Here is a 20,223-nt window from a genome sequence, read left to right as displayed (position 1 = left end):
GGGTCTTTTATGGACATTTTTCGGCCTTATCCGAGCCTGATAGAGATCCCCTCGACGGCTCTTTCAATTCCCGCGTCCTTTCCTTTTGCGGCGCGCTCCCCCTGGTACCTGAGCCCGAGCGAGACTCCCTTGCTCGGCCAATCACGCTTCAGGAGGCATCTGAGGCCCTGAGGTGCATGAAGTCTGGATCTTCACCGGGCACGGATGGTCTTCCTACGGAATTTTATCGAGAGTTTTGGCCTCAGATAGGCGCTGCGCTTGTCGCCGTTTTCAATGCATTTCTCCGTGGCGGCGGTGTCCCGGACTCGTTCAGACGCGGCCGCATTGTCCTACTTCCCAAGGAAGGTGGGGATCACTCCACACCCAACGCTTGGCGCCCGATAACGCTTCTCAACACGGACTATAAGATCCTGGCTGCCATCCTCGTCCGGCGTCTCCGCGACATCTTGCCGGGGCTCATCAGCCCGTACCAGACTTGCTCCGTCCCCGGACGGACAATTTTTTCGTCACTATCTCTTACCCGCGACGTCTTCCAGTACGCCACATCACGCGGCCTACGGGGAGCATTCGTTTCACTTGACCAAGAGAAGGCGTTTGATCGCCTAGAACACCATTTTCTCTTTTCCATCCTCCGGGCTTTTGGTTTCCCGGCAGATTTCGTCCGCCTCTTCGAGGTTCTCTATGCCAACCTGGTCAGTGACCTTGTTATCAATGGTCGGGTCACACCATGCTTCCCAGTGGCACGAGGTGTACGTCAGGGCTGCCCTTTGTCGCCCTTGCTTTTTGTGCTTTGTTTGGATCCACTGCTGCGTCGGATCAACGACCACCCCTCGGTGCGCGGTTTTCCCCTCCCTGGATCAGGATCTTTGAGGGTGTCAGCCTACGCAGACGATGTTTCGCTCTTCGTGCGGGACTCGGATAGCCTTGTAGTCATCTTTCGGCTTTACGAGGAGTACGCTGCCCTTTCCGGGGCCCGGCTGAACACGTCAAAGAGCAAGGCCCTCATTTTTGGTGGCTTTTCTGACCCACTTCCGGGCGGCATCCCGACGACTGCGGTTGTCCGGGTTCTAGGTGTTCTTTTTGATTGCTCCGGCGTGTCGCCCGACACTTGGGCCGGTATCGTTGCGGATGTAACGCACCAAGCGAGGTCGGCGGCTTGTTTCTCACTTCCCTTGCGTGATCGTGCGTACGTGGTGAAATCTGTCCTCTGTGCGAAACTCTGGTTTGTGGCGCGCGTTGCGCGTTTGCCTCCGACCATTGTCCGCCGACTTAACTCTGCAATTTTTTCGTTTTTCTGGGCACAGCGTACGGAGTTAGTGGTTCGACAAGCTCTTCGCCTCCCTCGTACCTCCGGAGGTTGGGGACTACCGTGTTTGACTACATTTAGTCGAATCCTCGCACTTCGAGGCGTCTTGGAGCTGCTTGAGGATCCCGACTACCCTGGACGCAACCTTGTTCTCTACTGGCTGGGCACTCATCGGCGCATCTTGGTGCCTCGAGGTCTTGGCAACCTCTGCCCCACCGCTGAGGCGCCGTCGCCGTTTTATGTCGCAACAGTCCGCACTCACCAGCAACTTGTAACCGACGTGCCGGATGCTGATGTTCTAGACACCCCTGCTTCACGTCTTTGCGAGGCCCTCTGTGCGCCGGAGGTACCCCTCCTCCATCAGGTGCAGAGCCGCACTTCTGACTGGGCGTGTGCCCTGTCCCCGGACCTTCCCACGGCCGTGGCGGACTTTCACTGGAGGCTTGGTTGGGGTGTTTTGCCCACCCGGGATCGCCTCGCACGGTGGGGCGTCTCGGCGTCTAACCTGTGCCCTAACTGCGGCGCTCTTGAGACAAACGTACATGTTGTGTTCGACTGTGTTGTTGCTCGTACGTTCTGGACTCTGGTGAGCCGAATGTTTGCGCTCCCGCTGGGCAGGCACTTCCGTGCGCGCCGCCGCAGCTCCAGGCTTGTGTTTGCGGTCGCATGTTTCATTTTGTGGCAAAACAGAAATACCGCTGTTGCCCGAGGGCGTCGTTTAGGGCGGATGTTCCCTATGATCCGCAGGCTGCGCATCCTCTTGCTTTCTCATCTTGAGGATGCCCTTTTTGTCCTCGGGGAGGAGGAGTTCCTCCGACGCTGGCATACAGACTTCATTACCATCCGCTTCCATCGCCCGGTCCTTGGGGGTGCGTTGCCGCTGTAATTACGTCATGATTTCAGTGCTCCCGCCGTGGAGCCGGCTTTCAGGCCGGTTTTAATGGCGGTGTTTCCAGCTACATATCTGGGGAACGCGAGATCGCCGGCCACTTTTACGGGGTTGCGGTGGCGTCGGGGCGCCGGGCCCTGGTCGGCTCTGGTTTGGGGGTGGTGGGTGGACCTTGGGGCGACCTGCCCTGGGGTTTGCCCGCTGGCCTTCGGTCGGGGCCGGGTGGGGGTCGGCGCTCTGGTGGTGCCGCGGCCCCTGTGGTCAGGCTAAACCCTAGTTTGGTAATTAACTGTTCTCTGTAATTTGTCCTTGTCTCAGCCGTTTGTATATATTTGTGCCTTGTAATTTTGTGGTTCTCGTCAATAAATTTCTCTTTCCAGTATCTGTTCTTATCAGCTTAATATCTGATAGGGGCCCTATATGGGTCCTCGATATTAACTTTATTTTTGTAACCAGGTGGGGTGCTCCGGGCTTGCCCGGAACCTGCCAGGGTCGTCCCTGTATTGCAGTACAGCAGGGATCGGCCCAGTTCCTTCGGGAACAAATATATAATTCGAAAATCAGACTGTAGCTCAGTAGTAGTTGGTGTAAAATCGCTTTGGATGGGACGAATCTTTCTCCGAATCGAAATTCGGAAGAGCCGAATCTCAAGCGATCGGAAAAGTTCTGAAAGATTCGGAGCGTTGCCATGGTTCCCAGATCACCTTGATGAGTGTTTCAACTTTAGTGATATAAAATTTAGGGGTGTGCGAATACTCGAATTCGAATCGAATAGAAAGCTCCCGAATAATTCGATTCGCGAATCGAATTGCTAGTATTCGGTAACTCGATATTCGATATAGTCGGCCAAAGATGCGTAATCAACGCAGAGCTGACAAAAAAAAAAAAAAAAAAAAAAAAAAGCCGTTTTTTCTTTTGATGTAAGGCGCTATGAGGTTAGACAGACCATGCGAAAAACAGCTCTTGGCCCTACCATTCCACAAAAATATTACGTACAAATTAGAAAAAAAGAAAGCTAACGAACGCCACGAACTTTATAGTGTTACAATATGCTATAGTTTCGTTTTGACTTTGGTTTCGAAGTGCTATCATCATCATGGGCAGAGAATAAACATGGCGGTTCAATAAGTGTGCAGCCACGTGGGTCTCCTATAAAAAGACGCACAAAACATGGTGTCAGAAGCGGCAAGAAAGACGAAACGACTCGCAAACAAGTAAGAAGAACCGTTGAGCTGCGAACAAACTCCGTGAGACCGCAAGTACGCCGCGAGTGAACGACCGCGACGACGTGACGCCGTTGCCCGACCAAGACAATAGAGAGTTTTAGGGAACCGGAACAGAATACGATCGATACCTTGGATCGGGTGTGTGGACCGATCGTGTGCCTTGAAACGGCTTTACCGTATTTGCAGACGATAGCAGACGATCGCTACAGGTCGCGGCCCCTGGCAGCGGAAGCGTGCATCCTCCTCATCGAGAAAAGACAAATTTGCGTGTGTTTGTACAAATCGCAGAAACTCAAGTAAATAAAGATCGCACCCTAAATATATAAAGAACCTAAAATATTGGATACCTACTTATAGTTCATCTCGTTTTTTTTACTGGAATGAATGCGCTTCCGTAATACAAAACATGGCGCACCACGGCGTGTCGCCCCTGGCACTGCGAAGTTCTAAAATGTTCGTCTGCTAAAGAAGCAGACGAGCTTTCCGACAACAATGGCGCTCGATCTTTTTGACAATGACTTCTCTATTCAGCGAAAATTATTTAGAAAAAGTGATTTTGTACGACTGTCTGCGCACTAAGGGAAGGCGCTTGTTGGCGGCAAGGCATGGGACGTTCAACTTGGCGTAGCTTTTAAGTAAACAAAAAAGTTGTGATACCAGGAATGATGTGCAGATACCACGAATGATAGGCCAGCGTATTTTTTTTCTTTCAGTTTACCAGATTTATATACTCGGGGAATAAAATAATGCCTCGACCGTACATGGTACCTTGTTTTCTAATAAGTCATGTGTACTCAGCGGGCAAGCTTTGGTGTTTTACATCAACCAAATATGATGTTTACACCAACCTCGTCCTGATATGCTGAAATGTTGCCGAAAGCAAACTTGATTTGGCACAAGAACACGCTCGCGCGCGCTTATCATCAACATTCGAAGTCGTCTGCTAGCGATCCTGTCTCTTTCCCTCGAGGCCCACTGCCGGGCCGAGTATTAAGAAAGCTATGGACAAATAAAACTAGAAATATTAAATCGCAAAGAACATACAAAGATAACCAAACATATACTCACTTTCTCCAGTTGATGCGGTCATTTTTCTTGTACAAAGTTACGAGGAGGTCAATCCGTTCCTTCGCTCCTCGCAACGAGAAGTTCTCTTCCGACGCTGCGTTTAAGCCTATAAGGACGTCATTCCAAAGGGCTGGAGTGAAAAGGAGTAGCGCCTAGCACCTCCCGAAGTAGAAAGATGTTGTCTTCTGCTGTAAACCGCTTGCGAGAAGGAGGCGGAGGGACGGAGGTAGATGCGGCGCTCATGTTGCTCTCTTACGGTATACAGATAGCAGATGATCACGGTCGTGCGCCCGCGTACCGATCGTTGCACCGTGTACGGTACGACCACGAAGAAAATATAAAGGAAAACCTGTAACTTTACTGCTGTACACTTATTAAAACTATCACCCAATATTCAAACGGCTCGTTTTATAGGATATTGCCGCGCGCAGGGTCACGGACTTGTAGGAAGTTCTCGTTTATCTTGCTGCGGACATAACTATCGTTCATCCCTGTTTTTGTTGTTCTAGAAAGTGCTTGTTCATTCTCGCCCCGAGCGCGCTACGCTCGAACCTTCTCCGCCGAATCTTCGAGATACTGACTCACTCTAGATAAGAGGCCGCCCGCGACCTTGTCGAGTCAGTCTCGCCCCAGCGCTTGATTCTGCTGACACGCCGACTTCGACGCCCGCGACGCTCTGCTTTCTTCTGTTTCCTTTTTTATTTTTGGCACAAGTTCGCCACATTAAACGTTTGTTTATTTCTGTTTATTTCTTGTTTATTGGTCACGACTCACCACCCGTGACATTCTGGTGGAGGTGCGGGGTACCGCATGCCCGTGCAGCGTTCCCCTCCCAGGACCCGCAGTGCAAGCCCGACTCAAGGCTCCCTGAGAAGACCACTCAGCGCGGAACCTGAAACTCGGACCAGCCGCCGCACCAAGGGAGAGGATCCGGAGTACGGTTTGCTCCTGGATAAACCCAAGCCGAAGACGACGATGGACAACCAGTCGCAGGCCCCCGCCGCTCCTGCCGTCGTCTACCTACCCGTCGCTCCTCGGACACCGGCTCCGTTCCACGGCGAACTCCACGAAGACGTTGAAGATTGGATCGACCAATTCGAACGCGTCGCCCGCCACAATAGCTGGACCAACGAGCAACGGCTGCAAAACGTGTATTTCTCGCTCGAGGGGACTGCCAGAAGCTGGTACGAAAATCACGAGTCTTCATTGACATCCTGGGACATTTTCAAGAGCCAGCTGAAGGCGACATTTGTCAACCAGCACCGCCGAGAGAGAGCCGAAGACTTACTGCGTACCAGGACTCAAGGCCCCAACGAGAGCATCACCGGCTTCGTGGAGGATGTTCTCCGCCTAAGCGCCCGCGCCGATCCTCAGGCTACCGAGGAGAAGAAGCTGCACCGCCTGATGAGGGCTGTGAAAAGCGAGATTTTCGGCGGTCTCATCCGGAATTCTCCAACAACAGTCGACGAGTTCATCACGGAGGCGACAAATATGGAACGGGCCTTGCTAGCCCGCGCCAGACACTACCAACGACACCCTGGCGTAACTACTCTAGCGACATCTGGATCCGACCTGGGCACCACCCTCCCCGACATCCGTGACCTTATCCGTGAAGCCGTCCGGGAGGAGTTGAAGAAGTTGCTACCTGCTGCCACAAGCCTGGATACGCCCTCAGTCGCCGAGATTGTCCGGTAAGAACTTCAGCAGGCGCTGCAGCCAGAAGTTCTCGCCAGCGCCGCTCCTGAACCACGGAAGCTGAGCTACGCCGCAGCTACCCGACGACCACCGCCCCCTGCTCACCCGTATACGGCGCCACCTCGACGTGAACCTCTAGCGCCGCAGTATTCACGACGCCATGAAGATCGGGCGTACGTCCGCCCAGAACAAGCTGCTCCACGAAAAACCGACGTGTGGAGGACGGCCGATCGACGCCCGTTGTGCTACCACTTCGGAAGAGGCCGACCATATCTACCGTCGTTGTCCCTACCGGCAAATGGGCCTGCGTGGGTTCCACCCGAACGACCCACGCCCGAGGTACGGCGAACGCCCTCACGACATTGAGGAGTACCTCCGACGTTCCCCCTCCCCAGTGTCGTCACTCCGCCGTGAAGCCCGCTCCCCATCGCCACGACGTCCAGCCTCCCCAGCGCCACGATCCCGCCGAGAGAGCCTGTCTCCCCTGCGTCGTCGGGAAAACTGAGTGCGGCAACGCCTGGAGGTGACGTTGCCGAAAACGACGGAAGCAAACAGCCTCGAAGAACGCCGGAGCGCTCCCACTCTCTCGACGCCCCGCATTGCACCGACGCGCCTGCAACGGTGTCCAACAACCTAAACGTTGTTATCGATGGCCAAAACGCATCGGCACTCGTTGACACCGGGGCAGATTACTCAGTATTGAGTGGGAGGCTCTCTCGCCACCTTCGAAAAGTCACGACGCCGTGGGATGGACCGCAGATACGAACCGCCGGAGGACACCTCATCACGCCTGTCGGAAGGTGCACCGCTCGCGTCGAAATTCACGGCGAGACGTGTCCTGTGAAATTCGTCATTCTACAAGACTGTTCCAGAGACGTCATTCTCGGCATGGACTTTTTGTGTGAATACAGCGCCGTCGTCGACCTTGGAGAAAACAGATTGACGCTGCGGACACCTGTTCCGCCTTCAGAGAAACTCCAAACTGCGTCAGCCGCCGTCCGAGTCGCTGCCGACCACGTGAATCTGCCGCCGCGATCAAGTGTTGTCGTGCCCGTCGTGGCCGATGCAGCTACCCGTAGCGAAGTTCTTCTGGAAGGTAACCTCCAGTTGCTCCTGGGAAGAGGAATAGGCGTCGCACGAGGAGTAGCTGAACTTCAGGATGGCCGCACTGTGGTCCTCGTGACGAACTTCCGGAATGAAACGCAACACCTCACAAAAGGTGCAGCCGTTGGCCACGTCGAGGATCTCCGAAACTCCGCCGAAATCGCCGCCATTACTGATGAATCCTCGCCACCTCAGCAAGACGGTACGTCGCCAGCGCAACTCGACATCGACCCTAAGCTTCCGGACCCAAAACGACGGCAGCTGATGAACCTCCTCGCCGAATACCGTGACTGCTTTGCGACGTCGTCGAAGGTACGCCAAACAGCCGTTGCGAAGCACCGCATCATTACCGAGGACGACGCGCGCCCTGTGCATCGATCACCGTACAGAGTCTCCGTTAAAGAAAGGGAGGTGATCCAGGAGCAAGTTCAAGAGATGCTGAACGACGACATAATCCAGCCATCAAGCAGTCCGTGGGCCTCTCCAGTCGTACTGGTTAAGAAGAAGGACGGAACGCTTCGGTTCTGCGTGGACTACCGGCAGCTGAACGCGGTGACGAAGAAAGACGTCTACCCACTCCCCCGAATCGACGACACGTTAGACCGGCTGCGCCACTCTCGATACTTCTCATCGATGGACCTGAAGAGCGGCTACTGGCAGATCGAAGTCGACGAACGGGACCGAGAGAAGACAGCTTTCGTCACGCCGGATGGGCTGTACGAGTTCAAGGTAATGCCCTTCGGACTATGTACGGCGCCAGCAACTTTCCAGCGTGTTATGGACACCGTACTGGCAGGACTGAAGTGGCAGAGCTGTCTGGTCTACCTCGATGACGTCGTGGTGTTTTCCAGCGACTTCGACGAGCACTTGCGACGACTCCGAGCTGTTCTTCAAGCCATACGGACCGCTGGACTCACCCTCAAGCCGTCAAAGTGTCGGTTCGCCTATGACGAACTGAAGTTTCTAGGTCACGTGGTTAGCAACAAAGGCGTGCGCCCAGACCCTGAGAAGACTTGCGCCGTCGCGTCATTTCCAGTGCCGACAGACAAAAAGGCCGTTCGAAGATTCCTCGGACTTTGCGCCTACTATCGTCGCTTCGTTCGGGATTTCGCACGGATTTCCGCACCGCTCACAAACCTCACGAAGGACGCCGAGAGGTTCGAATGGGCCGAGGAACAGCAGCAGGCATTCGACGAGCTGAAGCGACGACTCCAGACGCCTCCGGTTCTTGGACATTTCGATCAGGATGCGGACACCGAGATTCACACTGACGCAAGTAACGCAGGACTTGGCGCGGTACTAGTTCAAGTACAAGAAGGCACCGAACGAGTCATCGCCTACGCAAGTCGGACACTGTCCAAGGCAGAGAGAAATTACTCCACGACTGAGAAAGAATGCCTTGCGGTCGTCTGGGCAATCACGAAGTTTCGTCCGTACTTGTACGGAAGCCCGTTCCGCGTAGTCACGGACCACCACTCGCTCTGCTGGCTTGCGAACCTCAAGGACCCGTCAGGACGCCTCGCTCGATGGAGCCTCCGGCTAGAAGAGTTCAACATGACTGTGGTTTACAAGTCAGGACACAAGCACAGCGACGCTGACTGCCTGTCCAGGGCCCCTGTCGAAACACCTTCCGGCAGCAGCGACGACGAGGATGACGAGTGCTTTCTAGGGGCAGTGAACACCGATGACATGGCACGACGTCAACGAGACGATCCCGGAGCTGCGAGCCTTAATCGAGCACCTGGAAGGGCGCGGCGGTACCGTAGCCCGTGTTTTCTCACGAGCCGTGCCGACCTTCACCATTCGGCAAGGTGTACTCTACAAAGAGAACTTCGGGAACAACAACTCGCCGTGGCTGCTGGTAATACCGACCGACCTTCGAGGGGAGATCTTTCAAGCATGTCACGACGACCCGACGTCCGGACACCTTGGATACAGCCGGACACTGGCCGGTATTCGTGAAAGGTATTACTGGCCCAAGCTCCCCAAGACCGTCCACCTGTACACACGATCATACCACGAGTGCCAGCGACGCAAGAAACCTCCGACGAGGCCGGCCGGACTCCTGCAGCCTATTTCTCCTCCAACTGCACCCTTCCAGCAGATCGGAATGGATCTACTTGGTCCTTTTCCGCCTTCGACGTCGGGGAACCGCTGGATCATCGTCGCCACAGATTATCTCACGCGGTACGCCGAAACGAAAGCTCTTTCTTCGGGGACTGCTGTGGAAGTTGCCAAGTTTTTCATTGAGTCCATCGTCTTCCGGCACGGCGCTCCAGAAGTTCTGATTACAGATCGCGGATCATCGTTCATGGCACAACTGACCCAAGAAATCCTCCGACTCAGTCACACCAGCCATCGTCGTACAACTGCGTACCACCCGCAGACCAACGGGCTGACGGAGCGACTCAACAAGACAATCGCCGATATGATCTCTATGTACGTCGACGTAGAGCACAAGACGTGGGACGAGGTGCTGCCCTACGTCACGTTCGCCTACAATACGGCGGTTCAAGAGACCACTGGTTTCACCCCTTTCCAGCTGGTACATGGTCGGAAGGTAACGACCATGCTGGACGCCATGCTGCCCCATGAGCCATCTGACAACGAGAGCGACCACGCCCAGGCGGTTGCTCAACGCGCCGAAGAAGTTCGCCAGCTCGCCCGACTCCTGATTCAAGACCAGCAACGCGTCGACGCCGGCTGCTACAACCTTCGTCGCAGGGACGTCCACTTCCAGCCCGGAGATAGGGTGTGGGTATGGACGCCCATCCGTCGCCGCGGCCTCAGTGAGAAATTGCTGAAACGATACTTTGGACCCTACAAAGTGCTTCGTCGCCTCGGTGATCTTAACTACGAAGTCCTCCCCGACGGAACGCGCCCATCTGCAAGACGTCAGCCGCGACCCGAGGTGGTGCACGTCGTCCGGCTGAAGCCGTATTACGAACGATAGAACTTTCCACTCTCGTTGACGGGTGAACTGTGAACTGCGGCTCGCGATTCTGCTGCCTTTTTGTTTTGGATTTGTTTTTGTTTGTTGTTTTTCGTTTTGTGCTGCATCGGGACGATGCACTTTTTAAAGGGCAACTCCACTTCATTTTTACAATTTTTGGGTTATGATCTGTTTAGTTGAAGCCGGCGACCCTGAATGACGAGATATTAGCGGCGAGATGTTTTGGTGGCGCCCTCCTATGGTTCCCCCTTGTGACGTCATTACCTTGCAAACAACAAGTTCGATGGTGTTTGTAAATAGCATGGTGGAAGCTTGAAATCATTGCGCTCTCAAAGGAACACTGCCAACACCGTTAACACTAAAGTTCTTTCATGCCTCTTATTTCGTCAATGATAAATCCCCTTTCCTACGTCATAGTCAGCGTTTGGCCAATCGTGGAAGGCCGACCACGGCGACGCTTTCGGTCGCGCACGGGGCTAATAATTTGTTTTTCGGTAGTGTGTATAGTTTTGTAGATATCGCGAATGCAAGAATCGGTCCGGCGGCACGGCGAAACCGAAACTACCGGTTGAAGCTGCTTGGCAACACTGCTACTAGTGGCGCGTCGTCGGCATGACCTAGTTCTAGTCCCGCGCTTCTGAGCCGACGCGCCGACAAGGTCGGCTCAGTCGCACGTGGAGTTTCAAAACAGAAGGTTAGATGCACATTTTCTTTTTTTGCCGCTTCACTTTGTTAATATGCACCAAATTTAGTAATTTTTAGTGTGTATTTATAAATTTGCCGGCCGAAAAGCGAATCCAACTGCTATAAATATGACGCGGCCGGTGCCGGCGCGGCGTGACTGTATTTCTTTCTTGCGCGCGGACCGAGAAAACGAAATAATGGGAGGTAGATGGACAGATCTGCCCACAAGTGGTCTAAGTTGTTAAAGCCAAGGTGCCTTTATGTGCACGCTAGTTAGATCAGCCGCGACCTGCAGCGTCCGGCCGATCGTGGTGGAGCAGCCGGCGGACGGTACGCGAACAGCGACGGCACCGCATCGTTCTTCAAAGACGCCTGTTTCTTGGTGAAACCCGCAACAGTCAGCAGCCGCAGATCCCGTGTGTAGGTGTCTGACGTAAAGTGCTGGGAGCAGAGCTTCGCGTTGGAGCTCGGAGTCAACGGTCTTCCGAAGTCTATCCGGCGAACGGCACCGACCCACACCTTGTGCCTCTTCCGGTCTCTTGGGAACTGGTGGAACCGCAGCTCCGGGTTGCGCACCCAGTTGTTGGTGCAACCCACAGCACTACAAATCCTGCTCGACATTGCCCAACGCGAGACCGGCGAATCTCTGCGGCTCCGCGACGCGCGCGTTAGCGAGCAGCTCCGCTTTGCTCTCTTCCGCGCTGTCGCGGAAGCAATGCTGGAATTAAAGGAACTGCCTGGACGCTAATAAAAATAGGAGAACACAGGATAATGTGGCAAACACCTCGTGCCGTCAGCAGAATCGCAGAATGCCACGGGAAAAGAAGCGTTCGCGGCGTCCGTACGAGAGCGTAGGACTAGACCTACGTCATTGCCCAGTGTTGTGTGACTAGCTCACCCGGTGCCAGCGTTGCTCACCCGCTTTCGGGCCGCTAACCGAGCGGGGAGAACATTTTTAATATTGGTTTTAATCGGTAACGCGGCGTCGGTTTGACGTGATATTTTGGGTATGACTGTATTTTGACCTCCTAAAGCGATATCAGTGATTTCGATAGGGTCGACTTCTTGAGTGGAGTTGCCCTTTAAAGGTTAATGCCGCGCGCAGGGTCACGGACTTGTAGAAAGTTCTCGTTTACTCTTGCTGCGGACATAACTATCGTTCATCCCTGTTTTTGTTGTTCTAGAAAGTGCTTGTTCATTCTCGCCCCGAGCGCGCTACGCTCGAACCTTCTCCGCCGAATCTTCGAGATACTGACTCACTCTAGATAAGAGGCCGCCCGCGACCTTGTCGAGTCAGTCTCGCCCCAGCGCTCGATTCTGCTGACACGCCAACTTCGACGCCCGCGACGCTCTGCTTTCTTCTGTTTCCTTTTTTATTTTTGGCACAAGTTCGCCACATTAAACGCTTATTTATTTCTGTTTATTTCTTGTTTATTGGTCACGACTCACCACCCGTGACAATATGGGGTTTCGGAGCTGGCAGGAACGAGGCCATGTGCTCACGAAAACCTTTCTTGATGCAGGCGATTGTTCCGTTCTGCCTCGTCACCGCTGGCATCAGTTTCCTGAGTCCAACGTCAGCGCAGCGTCAGCTGCATGCGACGTCAACGACCTATCAGCCTTCCCGTCAGACGATTCCAAGTTCTTCGGAGTTCTTCAGGGTCCCACCCGTCCCACCCTCCAGTCAACCGAGTGGACTGTTCGAGTCAGCATATAAGCCGACGCGTGTCGCGGAATCCCTGGGTTTCGGAGCTGGCAGGAACGAGGCCATGTGCTCACGAAAACCTTTCTTGATGCAGGTTAGTGATTTGCCATCTGGCCCTTTCCGATCTGTTGGTGGTTTCCTGCCAGCTCCACCCAACCAACTATTCTTGATTGCGAGCACTAGGAATAATGAAAAAAACCAGCTGAACTAAGGGAAAGGTAGAGATAGAAAGAAAGACACCCGATCGCTGGACTACCAACTGTTTTTATATATAAACCTCCTCTTCTTCCTCTTCCTCTCCTTCTGCATAATTCACTTCGTTCCCCCCTTTTCCCCTTTGTTTTACGTTTTATTTTACAAGATGTTGACCCCCTCGGAGAAATAGTTTTTCGGTGCGCAACAAGGTGATTGAGGGTGCACTAACACACCCATCTCCTTTTTCTTCTATGGCAGCAGCTTCTAACATCTCCCGCGCGAGCTGGCTTTTGTGGCGTGCTACGTTGTTAACTTGCGCGAGCTTCGCCGTGCACTTGCATGCTCGGCAATGCGCAGATAGGTGCCCCGGCGCTGTCAGGTTCTTTAGGTTGGCTGCGTGCTCACGTGTACGCTCGTTGATGCAGCGTCCCGTTTGCCCAATGTAGCAGCGCCCACATGTCAGTGGTATGCTGTAAACAACCTCTTTTTCGCACGAGGCGAATTGTGTCTTGTGCCTGGTGTTACATTGACTGATCTGGTTGGTCGATGCCTGGTTGATCTTCCGGCACATTGAATACGCTTTGTTGGGTGCCGAGCACACAACTTGCACGTCTTGTCGCCTGGCGATCTTTTTTAACTTGTGGGTAACCCCATGTATATATGGGACCACCACAAAAGGTTTCCGTGCATGTTTCTTTTTTGCTGTGGGGTCGTCTTTCTTCTTGATGGTGCGAATGATTTTTTCGCAAATGCAGGCCAATAAAGGCTCTGGGTAACCGGCGTCCTGAAGTATTGAAACTTGTGTATTGAAGCTTTGTTGTATTTGGTGGGGGCAAGTCTTTTTGAGGCTGGCCAGAAGGGCCGTGGCGACTATTCCTTGTTTGACGGTTTTGGAATGCTGGGACTCGAAGGGAAGAAACCCTTTATTCGAGCGCGCCTGGTACCTCCAACAAACATGATCTTTTTGAAACTCCAACACCAGGTCAAGGAACCTAATAGTTTTTTTGATGGGAAGCTCATGGGTGAAATTGAGGCCCATGCAGCTGTTTCGGAAGTATGTCATTATGGAGTCGAGGCATCCATTTTCTTCTTCAATTGCAGTGGAGCATAAAATAAGAGTCATCCACATAGCGAAAAATGACTGATATTCGTGGATCATTTATGACTTTTTGCATAGTTGTTCCACAGGCAGCGAGAAAAATTTCGCATAAAAACGGAGCCACTTGGGATCCGATGCATACCCCACTCTTCTGCACATAGTGATGTTCTTGGTGGGCCACCACCGTTGCGGACAAGTAGAAGCCTAAAAGTTCCAAGAAGGTGCCCAGGCTCATCCCTGCTGCATTTTGAAACGTGGTAAGCCCTTGTTCCTCAATGGTGGTTTGAAGAACACGTAAAAGGTTATCGTGCGGAATTGAGTAGTACATATCCTGTACGTCAATCGAGAACCCAGAAACAATTAGGTTTCCTTGTTCATGAAGAAATGCGATCACGTGCTCTGAGTTAGGTATCCTGAAGGGGTCTTCTACTGGTATTTTGGAGAGTTGCTGGGCAAGAAACCTCGATACGCATGCTTGCCAAGTGTTTCTTTCGGATACAATAGCTCGAAATGGAACACCTTCTTTGTGAGTCTTGGCTGAGAAGAAGACAGAAAGTTGGTCATTTTTTGCCCCTTTGATCCTGGTGCTGAGACTAACTTGTTGGTGTTCGTCTAGCAACTTGAGAATGGCCTTCTTTGCTACTTTTGTCCTTTTCTCTGCTACTGGCATAAAATTCTTGATCATGGCCTGGGCCCGTTTGCTCGAAGATGGTTAACTAACCGCGGTTAACCGGATTTCCCTACGAGGGGGAATTTTCGGTCACGTGACCGGCAGAGTAAGGACGGCGGGGAAACATGGCGGTGCCCCGGTGAGTGAGCGCCTCTCGCCTCGGAACTAATACGGCGCAGTAGCTGCAGTAGCGGGCGCGTTAGTCAGCAATGAATGGTGGAGGAGGATTTCGATTTGCCTCACCTCACTTAAAACGCAAAGCATAAGCAATGACCTCGCCGCATTTTTTAGATAGACTTTGGACTCTGGCCATTCCTAAGCCTAAATGAACGCGATAGTTGTCGGCATGGTAACGCCTTTGGAAAGTGGATTGCCTTGACTCAATCGGCCGGGTATTGATAGCACACAAAAGTAGAGAGCGTTCCCGCTACGAGGGTAGTTACACGCGCTGCACGTGCTGGCGTCTGCAGTAATAACTCTTCTGAAGCAAAACGCCTAAAACAAATTTTGCCGGGCACGCGCGTTCGTCAAAGATTTATTATGATTATTTACTTCAAGTCGTTTATAAGTGGAAGGCCAGTGAGCACGGACCGTAGAAATACACTTCTAGCGTTCTTCTCGATGTTCGGGTAACTTACTAATAGGTCAATTTTCAGTGGAGCCGAGTTACAGGTTTTACAATTTATGACGGTGTTATATACAGTTCTTACATGCTGGCCAACCATGCTGCCAGTGTACCGCCCGCCTTTCACTGCTCACTTCTTCCTCGTCGTTTTTAGGACTCAACTTCGTCGTCCTCTTTCGAACTCGGAAGTTAATTTCAACGAGGCTTTTCTTCACTTCATGCAGCCAAATATTTAGAAAACTTCCAAACAAGGGTTAATTTAGTTTTACCTTGCCGATTATTTGTACCACGAGCAATAAAAATTGTTTCTTAAGCTCAAATGTATGCCGCGCTGCGTCGCGAAAACCAGGCAGCGCGCATTTTTTGGGTCCCCCCATTTCCGGAACCTTTCCATGGAAGCCCCGCATATTCGCTATAGCCAGTAGGTGACACCAGCTACCACCCCATAATAAAACACGGAGCTATCGCTCATCCAGCCCTCGTCAAACTTGGCTAGGTACTTGTAGGTACCTAGTAAGGAAGGGCGGTTAACTTTTAACCGCGGTTAAAGTTAACCGGCTTCGAGCAAACGGGCCCTGATGGGCTTTTTCTCCATATCTGTCGGACTCAAGAACGACAAATCCTCCCTCCTTATCGGAAATTCATAGCTTTAAATCCCGGCTTCTTAATTCTTGAATTGTAGACCCAAAGCTCACCTTTGGCTTAGCTTGGTGCTGAAGGCTGGAAAATACTTGAATTCCTTCATCAATATTTTGAGAGCTTCTTTCCTGTGGAGCTTTTGCGGCAATTTGCCGTATTATGGCTACCTTGTCTACAGCTTCAAGCTTGGGAGCTATGGCAAACCTTGGTCCTTGTTCCAGCACCTTCCGAGCTTGTTCTGAAATGTGCACATTCCCTATATGCTGGAGTGGTGTCTTTTGCAGAACCGTCTTGCGTTGCCGGTGTAGTTCCAGATGGTGACGCCAAATGGGGAGAAAGTTCTTCTTCCAGAGGATCTCCGTTGTGTTTTGCGTCATGATGAGATGATTGGAAAATTCGTTGCGGGTCGGAGACTTGACTCGCAGAAAGTCGGTGAGTAGTCGCACTTGGCGCCATTTTTCAGACCGAAGAATCTTGGACACCCGTTGTGCGTGCGCGTGTGATGGTTGTAGAGCCCCGAAAAAACACTTTACCTCTTCCAGGATGATCTTCTTTTGTATGCTGCGAGTGAGCAGCCTTGCTTGGCAGATGGACGTTGCAATCATGAGCCTCAAGCCTGGTGGGCCAAGGAGGTTGAAATTGATAAAAGACGTGCTCAGGTAACTAGAAAGATAAGTAACGATTGGTGTAATCTGAGCTAGTTGGTTACTCATTATGAAAAAAAAACCAGCTGAACTAAGGAAAAGGTAGAGATAGAAAGAAAGACACCCGATCGCTGGACTACCAACTGTTTTATATATAAACCTCCTCTTCTTCCTCTTCCTCTCCTTCTGCATAATTCACTTCGTTCCCCCCTTTTCCCCTTTGTTTTACGTTTTATTTTACGAGATGTTGACCCCCTCGGAGTAATAGTTTTTCGGTGCGCAACAAGGTGATTGAGGGTGCACTAACACACCCATCTCCTTTTTCTTCTATGGCAGCAGCTTCTAACATCTCCCGCGCGAGCTGGCTTTTGTGGCGTGCTACGATGTTAACTTGCGCGAGCTTCGCCGTGCACTTGCATGCTCGGCAATGCGCAGATAGGTGCCCCGGCGCTGTCAGGTTCTTTAGGTTGGCTGCGTGCTCACGTGTACGCTCGTTGATGCAGCGTCCCGTTTGCCCAATGTAGCAGCGCCCACATGTCAGTGGTATGCTGTAAACAACCTCTTTTTCGCACGAGGCGAATTGTGTCTTGTGCCTGGTGTTACATTGACTGATCTGGTTGGTCGATGCCTGGTTGATCTTCCGGCACATTGAATACGCTTTGTTGGGTGCCGAGCACACAACTTGCACGTCTTTATTGGCCTCCATTTGCGAAAAAATCATTCGCACCATCAAGAAGAAAGACGACCCCACAGCAAAAAAGAAACATGCACGGAAACCTTTTGTGGTGGTCCCATATATACATGGGGTTACCCACAAGTTAAAAAAGATCGCCAGGCGACAAGACGTGCAAGTTGTGTGCTCGGCACCCAACAAAGCGTATTCAATGTGCCGGAAGATCAACCAGGCATCGACCAACCAGATCAGTCAATGTAACACCAGGCACAAGACACAATTCGCCTCGTGCGAAAAAGAGGTTGTTTACAGCATACCACTGACATGTGGGCGCTGCTACATTGGGCAAACGGGACGCTGCATCAACGAGCGTACACGTGAGCACGCAGCCAACCTAAAGAACCTGACAGCGCCGGGGCACCTATCTGCGCATTGCCGAGCATGCAAGTGCACGGCGAAGCTCGCGCAAGTTAACATCGTAGCACGCCACAAAAGCCAGCTCGCGCGGGAGATGTTAGAAGCTGCTGCCATAGAAGAAAAAGGAGATGGGTGTGTTAGTGCACCCTCAATCACCTTGTTGCGCACCGAAAAACTATTTCTCCGAGGGGGTCAATGTTATGTAGCCGCTGGCAAGCTGGCGCCCATCGGCTCGTGACCATCGGCTGCACTCGGACCGAGCGCTCGAGAGCCGCGGGGCACGGGCAGACAACGCCAGGCTAGGAACGTTGCGCCAGGCTTAATCGGAGGCTCCATCAGAATAAATCGATTAGACAACCTTCGAAGGCTACATCTCGTATTTAACATTGGCGACGAGGGCGGAAGAGAACTCCAGCAGCGGTTCAAGTATGTCTGTGACACAAGGCAAGCTCGAAGAATTCCAAGGGACAGGATGGTCGGCCTGGGCGGAGCGATTGGAATTCTTCTTCCAGGCAAACGACATAACGGACCACGCGAAAAAGAGAGCCCTGCTGCTGACCCTTTGTGGCGCTGAAACCTACGAGACTGTGCAAGCGCTGACGGCCCCGAGGAAGCCCGGCGAAGTTGCAATCAACACCATCAAGGGCCTGTATCGAGTGAAGAGACTTCCCTTCGGAGTGGCGGCAGCTCCTGCAATCTTCCAGAAAGTCATGGACACAACATTAGCAGGCATCTCAGGAGTCAGTGCGTACCTAGACGACATCATCATCAGCGGGGAGACTACGGAAGAACATAACTATCGACTAGATCAAGTATTGACGAGACTAGAAGGTGCAGGACTAAGACTAAAGGAAACCAAGTGCCGCTTCGGGGTGAGTGAAGTAAAATTTCTTGGCCACCTCATCAATGCGGACGGCATACATCCCACGCAGGACAAGATTCAGGCCGTAGTACAGGCGCCCGAGCCAAGGAACAAGACAGAGCTGCAGTCCTTTCTGGGACTGTTAGCTTTTTATGACAGATTTCTAGAGAATCGAGCAACGATTGCGAAAGAGCTCTATCACCTACTGGAACGGAAGGCAGAGTGGCGGTGGGAGCAAAACCACCGCGAGGCTTTCCAGAAGTTGAAGGATCTGGTGGTGCAGTATACAGTACTGGCACACTATGACGAAAGAAAACCACTACTGTTGTCCTGCGACGCTTCGCCTTACGGTGTGGGCGCCGTACTAGCACAGTTGGACTCCGACGGCCGAGAGGCTCCGATTGCGTTTGCGTCCAGGACCCTGGGAACCGCTGAGCGCAACTACTCACAACTGGACCGAGAGGGCCTAGCCATTGTGTATGGAGTCAGCCATTTTCATCAGTATGTCGCAGGGCGAAGCATGACAATCTACACAGATCATCAACCTCTTCTTGGCATCCTAGGAGCTGACAAGCCCGTTCCACAAGTGTTGTCACCGCGGATGACCAGGTGGTGCGTAAAATTGGCCGCTTATAAGTATGAGCTGAGGTACAGGCCAGGAAACCGCCATCAGAACGCGGACGCTCTAAGCCGACTTCCCATGTTCACCACGGAGGAGGAGCCAGAAGTACCCGGAGACATACTGATGTTTGAGGCTTTGACCCGTCCACCGCTCTCCGCGGACCAAGTAGCCAGGGAGACAGCACGTGACGCCGTCCTGTTAACAGTATACCAGGCAGTACAAGAAGGCACTATTCATCGGTATCAGTCCCCAGAGTACTCGCCGTACAGAAGTAAAGCGGCAGAGTTGTCGACACACAGAGGATGCGTAAGCTGGGGGACACGGGTCGTGATTCCTAACAAATTGAGAAGAGAGACGATGGCTCTAATTCACTCGGGACATCGCGGAATTGTGGCGATGAAAGCTTGCGCTCGCAGCTACGTTTGGTGGCCCGGGATCGACGCCGATATTGAAGCATGGGTCGCTGCATGTAGCACCTGCCAGATACACCGGAAGTCACCAGCGAAGGAACCGATCCCAGTGTGGAATAGGCCAACCGAGCCGTGGGACACTGTTCACCTGGACTTTGCAGGTCCCGTCGAGGGTCATGTGTTTCTGGTTGTGGTGGACGCGTTCACGAAGTGGCTGGAAGTGCGCGTGGTCCGCAACATGACGTCGGCCGCCATCATTAAAGAGTTACGGACCATTTTTGCAACGTTTGGACTACCAAGGAAGATTGTGTCGGACAATGGCGCGGCGCTAGTTTCCGACGAGATGAAAACATTTTACCGAAACAACGGGATCATTGCTGTAACTAGTGCGCCGTACCATCCCGCCACTAATGGCCAGGCGGAGCGCATGGTACAGGAGCTGAAACTTGCACTGGGGAAGAAGGGAAAGGAAGAGCTGAATTGTGCGTTGGCCAGGTTTTTATTCAAACAGCACACTACCATTCACGTTGCAACGGGAAAAACGCCAGCATGGTTGCTTTATGGCAGGGAACTTCCATCAGCTCTTGAACGATTAAAAACTGTACTTTCTGAAGAGCCAGTCCGCACAGAAAGCTTCACAAACGCACGGGAACTGAGCGTGGGACAGTCTGTCTGGACTAAGAAGTTTCCACAAGGCAAAGGCTGGGTTCCTGGCGTACTCGAACGTCAGATGGGCC

General features: G+C 52.6%; 1 pseudogene; it reads left to right on the top strand.

The window, feature by feature from the left end:
• The first annotated feature begins 2,561 nt into the window (after positions 1-2,561).
• LOC115317361 lies at positions 2,562-2,729 on the top strand (annotated as a pseudogene).
• The last annotated feature ends 17,494 nt before the right edge of the window (positions 2,730-20,223 follow it).

Source organism: Ixodes scapularis, unplaced genomic scaffold (assembly GCF_016920785.2).
Source record: "Ixodes scapularis isolate PalLabHiFi unplaced genomic scaffold, ASM1692078v2 PGA_scaffold10__122_contigs__length_95168666, whole genome shotgun sequence".
In the NCBI taxonomy this organism is placed as follows: Eukaryota; Metazoa; Arthropoda; class Arachnida; order Ixodida; family Ixodidae; genus Ixodes; species Ixodes scapularis.
This window is presented reverse-complemented; position numbering and strand designations above follow the sequence as displayed.